The 13,159-nt window shown below is 37.4% G+C and overlaps 1 protein-coding gene across 5 annotated transcripts in view; it reads left to right on the forward strand.

The window, feature by feature from the left end:
* Positions 1-13,159, forward strand: part of LOC139471922 (neurotrimin-like) — a 342,678-nt gene that overhangs the window by 175,975 nt on the left and 153,544 nt on the right. For all 5 annotated transcript variants that reach the window (XM_071254441.1, XM_071254433.1, XM_071254455.1 and 2 more), the window contains one exon: positions 5,890-6,487. The gene's annotated coding sequence lies outside the window, so the exon portion shown is untranslated. The remainder of the gene's footprint in view (positions 1-5,889; positions 6,488-13,159) is intronic.

Here is a 13,159-nt window from a genome sequence, read left to right on the forward strand (position 1 = left end):
ACGTGTGCATTTCATCATAACTGACTACATTACTAGCCCAAGAAAATGTTTTGGGGGTTTATCTCATAATTTGTTGTCATGAATGAACCATCGCCCTTTATTTAATGACCAGTAACTATAAGAACCGTCTGTCCACATCACATATGAGAGATTTACCATCATCTATGGCTATAAGAACAAACAACTATTCATGATAGAATTTTTACTATTGTTATCTCACCAGGGCTAATCCCCTTATAACGCCTGAAGCAATAAAGGTATGGTGTACAGCATGCTTCATCAGGTAAGGACAACATTGAATGTGAATGTAAACTATTATCTTAGCATGCTTCAGCAAAGGATCACAAAGCTGTAGTCACGAATCAGCCAGCACATCTCACAGCTCTGGTTATTCTCTCGCCTTGCCATCAATATTTCACTCCCAGTATGTTCAGTTTTCTCCAGTGTAAGGCAATGGCATTCAGTTCATGTGTCATACAGTTACATTTGCAAAGTGTCTCCAGTCAAACAATACTGGCAACATTAAGTATTAAACTACTAACTAGGACTTAATAAAAACAAGCATCCTTGTCTCGCCATTGAGGTGGTGTGATGGCATGACTTTTTCCATGAATACTAGGTTTTGAATATTTTATGAATATCTTTGATGGGCTTGAGTAGTGAAAGATGACAGAGTGTGTTTCTGTTATTTTCTCTACCAAGAGATCATTGACGACAAATCAGGCAAACATGATACAGTAGATATTGTTTACCCAGGTGTATAACTGGTTGTACCAAGCCTTGGAATACTTTGAAAACAATTCTAAGGATTGTCACTTGTCTTTAAATCAGGATTTTGTCAATGCTGGAAATGGTAGATCAATAATATGTATGCATTATTCATAAACAGTTCTTAATCGCTGAGGACCATCAACCCCAGCAGTATTAATCATTAGGGACCATCAACCCCACAGTATTCATCATTGAGGACCATCAACCCCACAGTATTAATCATTGAGGACCATCAAACCCCAGCAGTATTAATCATTAGGGACCATCAACCCAGCAGCATTAATCATTGAGGACCATCAAACCCCAGCAGTATTAATCACTGAGGACCATCAAACCCCAGCAGCATTAATCATTGAGGACCATCAACCGCACAGGATTAATCACTGAGGACCATCAAACCCCAGCAGCATTAATCATTGAGGACCATCAACCCCACAGGATTAATCACTGAGGACCATCAAACCCCAGCAGTATTAATCACTGAGGATCATCTAACCCCAGCAGTATTAATCACTGAGGACCATCAATCCCACAGTACTGATCATTGAGGACCATCAGCCCCCACAGTATCAATCACTGAAAACCATCAACCCCAGCAGTATTAATCACTGAGACCCATCAAACCCCAGCAGTATTAACCACTGAAGACCATCAAACCCCAGCAGTATCAATCACTGAGGACCATCAACCCCCAGCAGTATTAATCACTGAGGACCATCAATCCCACAGTATTAATCACTGAGGACCATCAACCCCAGCAATATCAATCACTGAGGACCATCAAACCCCAGAAGCATCAATCACTGAGGACCATCAACCCCCAGCAGTATTAATCACTGAGGACCATCAATCCCACAGTATTAATCACTGAGGACCATCAAACCCCAGCAATATCAATCACTGAGGACCATCAAACCCCAGAAGTATCAATCACTGAGGACCATCAACCCCCAGCAGTATTAATCACTGAGGACCATCAATCCCACAGTATTAATCACTGAGGACCATCAAACCCCAGCAGTATCAATCATTGAGGACCATCAACCCCAGCAGTATCAATCATTGATGACCATCAACCCATCTGTATTAATCATTGAGGACATCAACCCCAGCAGTATTTAATCACTGAGGACCATCAACACCACAGTATGAATCATTAAGGACTTTATCATCTGCCGTTGTGCCTGCTACATACATATATATAATGAAACTCAAACAGTCTTCCATGATGAAAATAAAAAGGTGCTGGCAAGACTACATCAAACCTATTTACTTTATCTGATCAATATGCTTGGTATGTGTAATGTATTAGATTCTGAGGGAAGAACTTCATTTATCACATAACACTCATGATTCACTTTTGAATTAAGCAAATATGCACAGAATCATGTTTCATAAGATTGTTGTAGGGATACTAGTACATTATCAGCTGTGCTAATTGTTCTCATGAGGTGAACATAACAGTTGCACTTGCTGCATGCATTCATGCATTCTGTAAAAATGTGGTTTACACTATTACATAAGACATTATTGATGTTATGATAAACTAGAAGGTGTAATCCTGGACCATATGCTGGTATGTTATGACCTATAAAACTGTAGCATAGTTACAAAGAATGGAATAGGGTAACACATTTATTGGTGTACTGTCTTTACAACTCATCATAATCGAGAGAAATATTAACTACCCATGAAGGAACAGGTTAGAATTGGTCTTCAGCAACCAATGCTTGTAAGAGGTGACAGGCATGATCAGGAGGTCAGGCTCAATGACTTGGTGGATGCATGTCACTGTATCCCAGTTGCGTAGACGATGCTCATGATGTCAATCCCTTGATTATTTACATACTGCCACCATACAGCTGGAATATTGCTGAGTGCAGTCTTAAACAAAACATAAACACAACAAAAGGAAATATTTACTGTAGCTCTCCTGGGGGTATTACCTTTACTGTGGAACACCAGATAGTCCAGATTTTACAAGGCATGCATTATTAACAGTGTATTAACATGTTGTTGTTTCATAAATCTATCAGTCCCACTTCACAATTTTTAGGGGCGGTTGGGTAGCCTAGTGGTTAAAGTGTTTGCTTGTCACGCCGAAGACCCGGGTTCCATTTTGATTCCCGACATGGGTACAATGTGTGAAGCCCATTTGTGGTGGCCACCTTCCCCCCCTGTAATATTGCTGGTATATTGGTAAAAGCGGCGTAAAACCTCACTCACTCACTTTAAAATGAAATTTGTGCTTGAACTGATTGTCCCTAGTTGGGCATGGAACTATGCCGACAATTCAGAACCGGAAATCTGAATCTTTGATGGCACAAAACATCTCCTCGACAGGGCTCTGATGTCAAAGGTTTCTGACATTTACTTCCCATGTATGCATTGACAGAAATTTTTAAAAGACTTAAAAGATAAAGGTTTTGAGTAATTGCTTTTATTATCTGAAATGTATATGTTATTCTTTTTAACACGCATGTAACTGTGTTATTGTGAGTATAATAGCTGCAATTATTTCTCAGTTGAAATATTTTGTACCTTGTAGTTGAGCATTACGTTATACCGTAGAACTGTAAATATTAAGGGCATATGGTTCACTTGACAATAGTTTATGAAATGAATGTCAGATTATATGCTGGAATGTCCGGGCTATTTTGTACACACATTTCGAATGTAAAGTATATGTTTTGGATTCTTTGAGAAGTAAAAGGGAAATATCTATAGTGAATGTGTATTTTAGACCTTTTAAAGGATGCTATTTAACAAAATGGAGATTCAACTTGAGATGCTGATCCAATACACAAAGCTCTTTCCTGCCCAAATTCTTTAAATAAGCTGCTGTTTGAAACATCAGAATATCGACTTCATAATACTGCTTATCTCGTTGCTCCAGAATGTAAAAACATATACTTAAAACACACTGTTTAAGAGAATAATTTTATTATTATAAACTATTCATGCCTGAATTTTTTTAGATAGAAATATTTCAATTCTTGCTGTCATCTCAACAGGGCTTGAGTCACTGGCTATGTTTTGGAAAACCGTTTTATTCACTACATATTAAAAACCATTTGCTATAAATATGAGCAGTGTATTGACATCCGTCTGTGGCCCAGTCGTCTAAGGTGCTACAATTTCCTGTGCAGAGTTGCATCCCTTTGGCATGCCAAAATCCTGATTCTGGGTTCGAATCCCGGTTCATCCCAATTATGTTTCTTGGTTTGTCAGTACCATAATCATTCTCATGGGTTTCACCAAAGTGGTCTGACCCCTGCACCATTCAAGATTTCCTAACACATTAAACTAACAGGCCATTATAATAATGTAATAGTGTTCAAAGTGGCGTCAAACCGACCTCACTCGCTCTGTGTGTCTCAGCTATTATCATCAGAATTAAAGATGATAGATTGAATATCAAATTGACAATGATTTGGTATTTTGACATGACATTCCCGATGAAGTAAACCTTTAATAATGTATCTTGTCTGTCTAGAAATATCCACTGATCACTTCAACAAGTAAATTAATAAGAAATTAGCCTTTCCGTGCAAATGTCACAATTTTAATAAATTGCTTCTTGGCTGTTTTGACTTCTCTATTACTGATATCCAATAGGTAGTAGGCTCAAGAAGGTTAAGGAGCCATTTGGTATTATAAACATAATAACCAGATGATATTTTCACTATTTGATAGTGAATAATAAACATACAATGCTAATGATTTAGACGGAATCACACAATGAGGTGTTATGATTATGAAAAGCTTATGGAATATATGACGTCAAAATCACCTTAATATTTCTATCTATAAAATTCTAACTCACTTAGGAATGACAGGTTGCAATGGCTTTACCATCATTCTTCTTAATATATACTAATCAAAAGATTCAACCATATTACTCTAGATAACCATGTCATGACAGATAAATGATAGTAATATGAATGAATCAGGTGTTATTTTACTTCTTTTGAGTAGTATATGTATGTAGCTATGGTACGGTAGTTTGAGGAGGTCAGTTAGTGAATGTGTATAGGCCTTGTCAAGAGGATGTCATATGTACACCGCCGCCGTGATATTGCTGGAATATTGCTAAAAGCAGCGCAAAACCAAACTCACTCACTCATATGTACACCAATTTAGCAACAGCTGATCCAAAGAATCAAACCAATGTTCAAAGGAGAAGCATTGTCTACATGACTTTGTGAACAAGAAAGACTTGGGTGGTGTGTGACAAGGAGATACATCAGTTGCCATTGCTTTTACCATATGAATCACCTTGTCAGTCACTCAGAACAATCAGGGCATAAGTAAAGTCATGTTCATAAAAGGACTGATTGCTTGTGTTAAAAGCAAACATTATCTCTAGCCTTCACTATATTAGTGTTCAGCAGTTTTGATTTGTTTTCAGATACTGGATTTCATTCTTTCAATTTTAAGTATTTTTTTCATCTTTGTACCAGAAAAATTTAATTTGTTGTCAAATGGATGTTTTTGGTATGATGCCAAAAAACTGGAAGAAAAATTAAAAAAATAAAATAAATGTTGTCCATCTTGATTTGAGGTTTATTACATTAAAAAGCTCTTGAAAGAGAAATTTCACAAACATACAAACAAACAAGTTTAAAGAAAATATATCTTCAGTGTATTAATTATTGTTTTCTCTTTTTACTTTTGTAAGATAAAAGGATTGACTGCAGAACAAAAATAAATATTTCTTTGGACATAGGTTTACTGTTTGAAAAGTTGTGTTAAATCTAGAAATGTGAGTGATGATATTGTATAAGCTTGTTTTATGGGCATGGCAGATTACACGAGACAGAAACATATTAACAAGAATAGTTGTTTTTGATCATGCATATATTTCTAGCTACATATGACTAGTGCATAGTTACAGGAGACAAAGAAGAATCTCTTGGTAAGAATCTCTTGGTAAGAATCTCTTGCCTGTTTTATGTCAGTTGGTTTTAATTTGTTTGTTTCAAGACGACTATTTTGACATGTGTGCTGCAGTATAAACAAACCACTCTTGCCTCCACGTTGAGAGGAGAGCTTCATTCCCTAGAGTTAATGTGGTGTGTAATTAACCTAATCAAAATACTTTGTTGTGAATTTCAGGTTGGGAACCGCAGGTGTACATGACTTGGAGCAGACTGGATTAAGGAGTGCATGTTCGGAAACCGTATAGGCAATGATATGGACCAAATTACTCGGATAACTCTCCGCTCAAAGTAATCCTCCAGCTTGTCAGAGAAAATCTGGGATTGAATGACAGAAGGAGTGATATGAACAGAAGCTGATCAAATGCCAGGTGTATCAACGTACAACTTGACTACAAGGATTTGAATACAGTTCACAGTCAGGAAGGCTTGGATCCCTCATTTTGAACATACGAATACAGAAGTATTTCATAACCTCTTTTCAAAAGTTATTTTGATATAAGACATACTTTTTTTAGTCATGCGATTACAAGTATACACAAACATAGTTTAACAGTAGTTATTTTTTACTGTGAATGTACTTGTCAAGTGAATTATGGGATTGTTGAGGACTGTGAAGTACAATGTGATTGTTTGACTACATTCTGTATTCTGGGATATAAAAGACTTGGACATTTATGAGACTTGTGACTGACACCGTGGTGGATCTTTGATTTGGATACAGTGTGAATAACAACATTGGAGAACATTACAAAGAGAAGACACTATTCAAAGAGGTGAGAGAATATTTTTGTAATCCACCCCATAAATTAAAAAAAGTGTTTTGCTTTAATTGCTTTTTGAACTTTAACATTTGTAGTTGTGTAGATATGAAAAAAATTACAGTGAATTATCTGCACACAGCATATATCGGTGTGAAGTGTTGCACGGTGTAAGTGAAATGTTATTGTTGTTATTATTATGTACAGATTATAAATGCAGAAAAGAGGGTTTGCGTGATCCTGGCACAATCAGTCTGGTTAGGCTCATGATCAGCTCAGCTCAGCCCAGCCCAGACAGAGAATGGGACTTCTCCCAGGAAGCTCTGCCTTGTCAAACCCACCAAGGACATTTCAGAGAGTGTGAAGACTCCCCAACACTGCAGCCTTCTGCGTTACCCAGATTGTCAGAAGGGCTGTATTTCTGGCAGCAAACCCGGGTACTCTCCCAGTGTCAGTCAACTGATTGGGAGGTACCAAAGGCACCATGAACAATGGGGACAACTTGGTACTTGGGATGCAAGTGTGACATTTTGAAAACAAGTTCCGCATATTTGCCATGTTTTTTTTTAATCTCGTCAATCACATTAGTGTTAAAAGGGACAGAATATTCAATGACATAAACAACTTCATTGGATTATCAAAAAGGACAATTGCACATAAACTTGATGCAGTGGTCATTCAGATAGCCTCTCCTTGAAAAACTGAATCTGGGCTAATTTGATATGGCACTTGGTTGACACTCATTTCTGTACCGTCCAGCAGTACAGAACCATCAACAAAATCAACACTGAACTTGAGATAATGTCCCACATCATGGGCTCAGTTAAGAAAACTTTGGCATATCATGAGTCATGATGATGATGATGATTTTATTGAAATATGGATTAAATATTGTATGTTCAATTTGATTGCTTGTTTTAATTATCAAGCAGATGGTTATACTGTCAAAAATATTGGAAAGGAACACTTTTCTACGTCATAAGGAAGTGATCACCTTGACACGTTGTCTCTTCATTACACAGATGTCGGAACTAACTGCCAGTCTATTGATTGCCACACTGTTGACTGTAACACAGTTATTATCTAGGCTTCACTTTAATTAAGCCTTGCATACATATTGCTGCTTATACATCTAAGCTGCCGAGTGATACCTCATTTCCTATTTCATGGATTTCATAAGTTCTTGTGAGTCAGTGTCCTATAACACCTTGTCAGCTGCCATTATCCACTTCAGTTGCCATGTTGGTAAAATACCAGCTTGGCTCATTTGTCAACCATTTATTCCTGTGATAATTCATTAGTGTCGCTATTGATAAATAATATGGTAATTAAGTTTATTTTGTGGAAATATGTAATAGGATATTTGTAAAGTTTGATATTGTACACTGACATGGCCCTTGATCTTAACCCATGTATATAGCCCTTAAAGTTGACACCTGAGATCTCGTCATCAGCAACATTCTGTGATTGTCTTGTCCCCGGGTGTGTGTAGATCAGTATCAATTTTCCGTCCAATATGAAATTTTAATGCCATTTCAGCAGCAATGTTTAAAATGCAGTGATAGAAATGTATTGTGAAAGATGCTGAGGCATCACTTTGGGATATAAGTGTTCCTACTAGAAGGGTATTTTTTGTCTATCTTCATAAATGGTGAATGTCGTTCCACCAAGTGATATGTACATTGTAGATGATGAGCAGTAGTAATCTGGATATTTTGCTCTTTCATCTTCATGGAGATTGCTAAAAAGAATTCAATTTCTGAATCTTTCATTGAACGTATTGGTATGTAAATATTGTCAATGTTTATGCAGATAACTCTTGATAGAGACCATTCTTTCAATAACTTTATACAATAAACGTCATCAGGGTGTATTGTTTTTAAGTGTGCTCTTCAGGCACCAGGAATGTATTTTACACACCACTGTTACTGTAAGAAAGGAAATTCAACCCTGAAATACCTTCAGCAAATTATACATATCCATGTGTAATTGTAACTACAGCATTCTGTTGTGTAGAAAATGTAATAACTTTTCGTGAAGTTTTATCTTGGCCTTTGTATAAATTTTGTTATCTTATTTCTACTTACTTGGGTGGTGCAGGTGGCCTAGTCGTCTAAGGCGCCGCGATTCTCTGTGCAGAGTTGCGTCCCTTGGGCACGCCAGAAATCTATGATTGTGGGTTCGTATCCTGGTTCGCCCCGATTATGTTTCTAATTTTGTCAGCACCATACCCGTGCTTGTGGGTTTCACCGAAGTGGTAAACGTCTAAGACCTGCATCACTTACGGCTTTCCTCCCACATTAAGCTGACACACAGCGATATAACTGTGATACGGCATCAAACCAAACTCACTCACTCTACTTACTTGATCAGTAATGGTGCAAGCATTCCAGTAGAAGTAAGGTGTTCTACAAAACCTTATAGCTCTATGATTTTAAATAATAATAAGGTTGATGTTGGTAGTCAGACTGAGCTGAGCATATCCATGCAAAACCTTCTTGTTCATATTAAGGTAGATTGGGGCAGGGGAGCTGCTGTGGGAGGCATGTTGCCAAAAATGAAAGTGATGAAGGCAGCGGTATTAAGTAATCGAACTCCAGCTGGTGCAAAACTGTTAATATTGGTAAGCAAGAGGTAGTATGGCCTGAGCCTTGGGAATTCAGGAAAAGGCAGAGAAGTGTCCACATATTGCATGTGTTTTACGCCCAATGGAATCTGTTTCGGCAGATAATCGAAACTGATTATTCTCTGGTGTTGGCGTTTTCAATTTTAGAATATTTTGCACCTGAATCATTAACTGGTTGTTTGGAACACACAATACATTCTCAATATTTGGCTTGCATGATACAAAAATAAAGAGAAAAAACAATGTCATGCCAAACCTTCAAAAAGTTAATTTCAAGGATGGGTAAAAAAAAAATTAATTTTCCCTTTTTGGCAGTCTTAACTGTTTAAACGTCATGGATGTGGAAATAGAGCTTGGAAGGTGCCATTGAGTCTTGTTTATGTTCAACAACTGAGGTAATTAAAGTGGTGTTCTGTTTCAGAATCCTATTTGTAATGCTAATGATCTGTTTACAACTTCAGAATGTATACCACGTTGTTGGTAATACTACAGGGACCTAAATGGCATCATTATCTCAGTTTGGTGATTTATCATGACATATAATTGACTCTACACCCTGGGGAGAATACAGTATTTATCATTATTACCGAGGTCGGAATCACAGTTGACCTTTCCGGCCCATCCTTATGTTAAGTATTTTGGGATTGCCAAAATGTGTAGCCAATATACAACATTTTAATTAAATTAAGTATATATCTATGACACTTTTAGCAATATTCCAGCTGTGATATTCCTGTGATAAACAGTTGAGACTTTTATCGCAATTAAATTACTTACCGGTAAGACATAGTACTAAGATCACTTTGTGAAAAAAAATTGCCCGAAATTATATGTTAAGGCATTGATGATTTATACAAGTTCTTGAATGTCTGTGACTGTCATCTACAAAAATTTGAGATGAAGTGTGTTAATGTATAATCATCAAAGACATGTACATACAAATTAAGACAGTGATGGGATCAGCTATGTTTGTGTTTGTTCTTTAATCTAGGGCAAAAATGATTGTTAAAAAGTAATTCTTGAAAAAGTAGCAATAGTGAAAATAATTTGGTATGTGTATAAATTAATCTGTCTCTATTGTGCAACATCAAACACTGCCTGATGAGATCAGTCCTCATACTGTAAAGGTCACTGTCACTGAATTAAACACATGAACGAGGAAAATATTGTGTACAAGGCTTTGATGATAGTTTTATAAGCCCTTTCTTCTTAAATCTGAGTAGGTGAAGGTCATGACAACTTCATAACATGGTGTACCAAGGAGTGAAATGCCATTCCTGCTTGCATTCTTTGCATTTTAGCCAGAGAAAGAAGGTTAGGGTAGCTCAATGGATACATTGTTTGATTGTCACACTTAACACCAGGGTTTGATTCCCACATGTGTACTGTATGTAACAGCCATTGATGGTGTGATTGCTATAGTGGTGCTGAATACTGGTTTAGATTAACCATGACTCTGTTATCTGTGTTGGGCTTTTCAACACTAGAGTTGGTTGAGTGAGACCGATGGAAGGAATCTCTTTGTTATTATATAGTTGATCTTGATCACTTCATAAATGAAAATGAGAAAACTTTGAAACTGATAATGAAAAAGATGGTATCACAGAGGTGTAGAAGTTAACCTTCACACTCACTCCCGACATTGAACTCCTTCACATGTTTAACACTTTGAATTAATGAGTAATAATAGCATGTTTACCTAAAGTAACAGCAACATAAGTGAAAGATTTTCTTTTTCAATTTGGACCAGACCAAAATCTTACCCTGAGCCTAAATCAGTTTTACAAAAAGTAATTTTTCTTTTTTGATGACTAATGCTATCCTTGATTGTAAATAAGCTCTTTTTAACATAATTTGTTCTGTATATATAGGATGTCTCTTATTCCAGTAATTACTACAAATCAACCATGACGATATTTAGAATTTGTTATTTTGCCAATATTCTGCCTCCTGGCATAGTCACCTAGAAAAAACAAGAAATTAAATGAAGGCTTAAAAAGCAATCAACATCTGCTCTCAAACACAGGACCAATGAGTCCAGGAAGTCAAAATCAGTATTACACAAGTATGGGGGAAACAGGTGGCCCAGTCCTCTAAGGCACCATGATTTGTTGTGCAGAGTTGCACCCCTTTGGCATGATTGAAACCCATGATCATGATTTCAAATCCTGGTTCGCCCCAATTATGTTTCTATGTTTGTCAGCACCATACCCGGGCTATTTAGTTTTACCTAAGTGGAAACCATCTAAAACCTGCATCTCTTGTGGCCTTTCTCCCACAATACTTGCATTAAACCAAATTCACTCACTAATAGTGAGTGAGTGAGTTGGGTTTAACGCCGCTTTTAACAGTATTCCAGTTATATCGTGGCATGTCAGCTTAATGTGGGAGGAAAGCCCGAAGTGATGCAGGTCTCAGACGTTTACCACTTCGGTGAAACCCACGAGCACGGGTATGGTGCTGACAAGCCAAGAAACATAATCGGGGTGAACCGGGATTCGAACCCACAATCATAGATTTCTGGCGTGCCCAAGGGACGCAACTCTGCACAGTGAATCGGGGTGCCTTAGATGACCCGTGCCCCCCTCACTCACTTATTCAGATACAATTATTGTTATACCTGTGGTGTTCTTGCTGTGATGTGGCTGGTATGTTGTTACACGTGGTCATATAGTGTGAATTCAAGTGAAGAGTGTAAAACAATATCCACTGCCATAGCGTAGTCTGTCATACAGACCCTGAAATAAATATCCATGCATGTTCATGATAGTCGGCAAGTCTAGATTACTGGGCTCCTTTTTATTATATTTATCAAAATAATTGAACAACTTCTTTTTTTGTAAAATATTTTCATTTCAGAGACTAGATGTTAGTCTGGACTTGTACTCTATCAATTGGTTCAACCTCGGTCAGGCTTCTACACTATAAACCATGTGTGCAGTGAGAGCTTCTGATGTGTGAAGGAAGTAAAAAAATAATAGGTTGCCGCCACTGAAATTACCCATTATATCAGAATAGCACTGATTAAAATGAAACAGGTTGTATTGACTGAGAGGCAGTAGTTCATATCAGCCATGAAGAGGTGATGTGTTGTGCTCGCCTAAAGACACAGAGCAGTGGAGAAGGTCAGGTTATTCCAAGAGCAGGTGCTGGTAAAGAAGTGTTACAATTGTCTACTTCGAATGTAGTTGCCACTTATGAAGTTGTAATACTTTTGAAAATTTGGACACTATAGTATTATGGATGGTACTTTCAGAATGGCAGTTATATTGATTTTCTGGTACTTGAGATTGAATGTATATGGTCATTTGTCAGTGTGTATTTGAGGATGTAGTGAAAGTTGTGTTGAAATAGCCTCCTTGTTGCATGTGTTAAATGTGTCTGATTTATCATTATCATAAGGTCAGTTAGATATTCTACTTACTGTACATCAAACATTAACATGAAATGAACAATGAGTCAATGTACACTGTGAGTTGAAATTGTGTTTAATTTGGTGATTTAGGGTTTAGAAATGTGAAGTGTATTGTAGCTGTATCTTACAAGAGTCCTTGAATTCATTGTTCTGTTCTTTTTTAGAGCTTTTCTGTTTTATGGAGGGCACGGTTGGCTCAGTCATCTTATGCGCCGCATTTGTAGATTTGCGTTCCTAGGGCATGCCAGAAACCTATGATTGTTGGTTTGAATCCCGGTTCACACCGATGATATTTCTAGGTTTGTCATACCATACCCGTGCTCGTGGGTTCACCAATGTGGTAAACGTCTGAGACCTGCATCACTCGGGGCTTTCCTCCCACATTAAGCTAACACTCCGGGAGTAATGTTTATTATAGTGTCACATGTTATATACACTTCATACTAAAACAGGGGCGGTCGGGTAGCCTAGTGGTTAAAGACCCAGGTTCGATTCCCGACATGGGTACAATGTATGAAACCCATTTCTGGTGTCCACCGCAGTGATATTGCAGGAATATTGCTAAAAGCGGTGTAAAACCATACTCACTCACTCACTCATACTAAAACACATACACAAACAATAAAATATAACAACCAACCAGGTA

The sequence above is a fragment of the Haliotis cracherodii genome, unplaced genomic scaffold (assembly GCF_022045235.1).
Source record: "Haliotis cracherodii isolate W230 unplaced genomic scaffold, xgHalCrac1.p SCAF_1, whole genome shotgun sequence".
NCBI lineage: Eukaryota > Metazoa > Mollusca > Gastropoda > Lepetellida > Haliotidae > Haliotis > Haliotis cracherodii.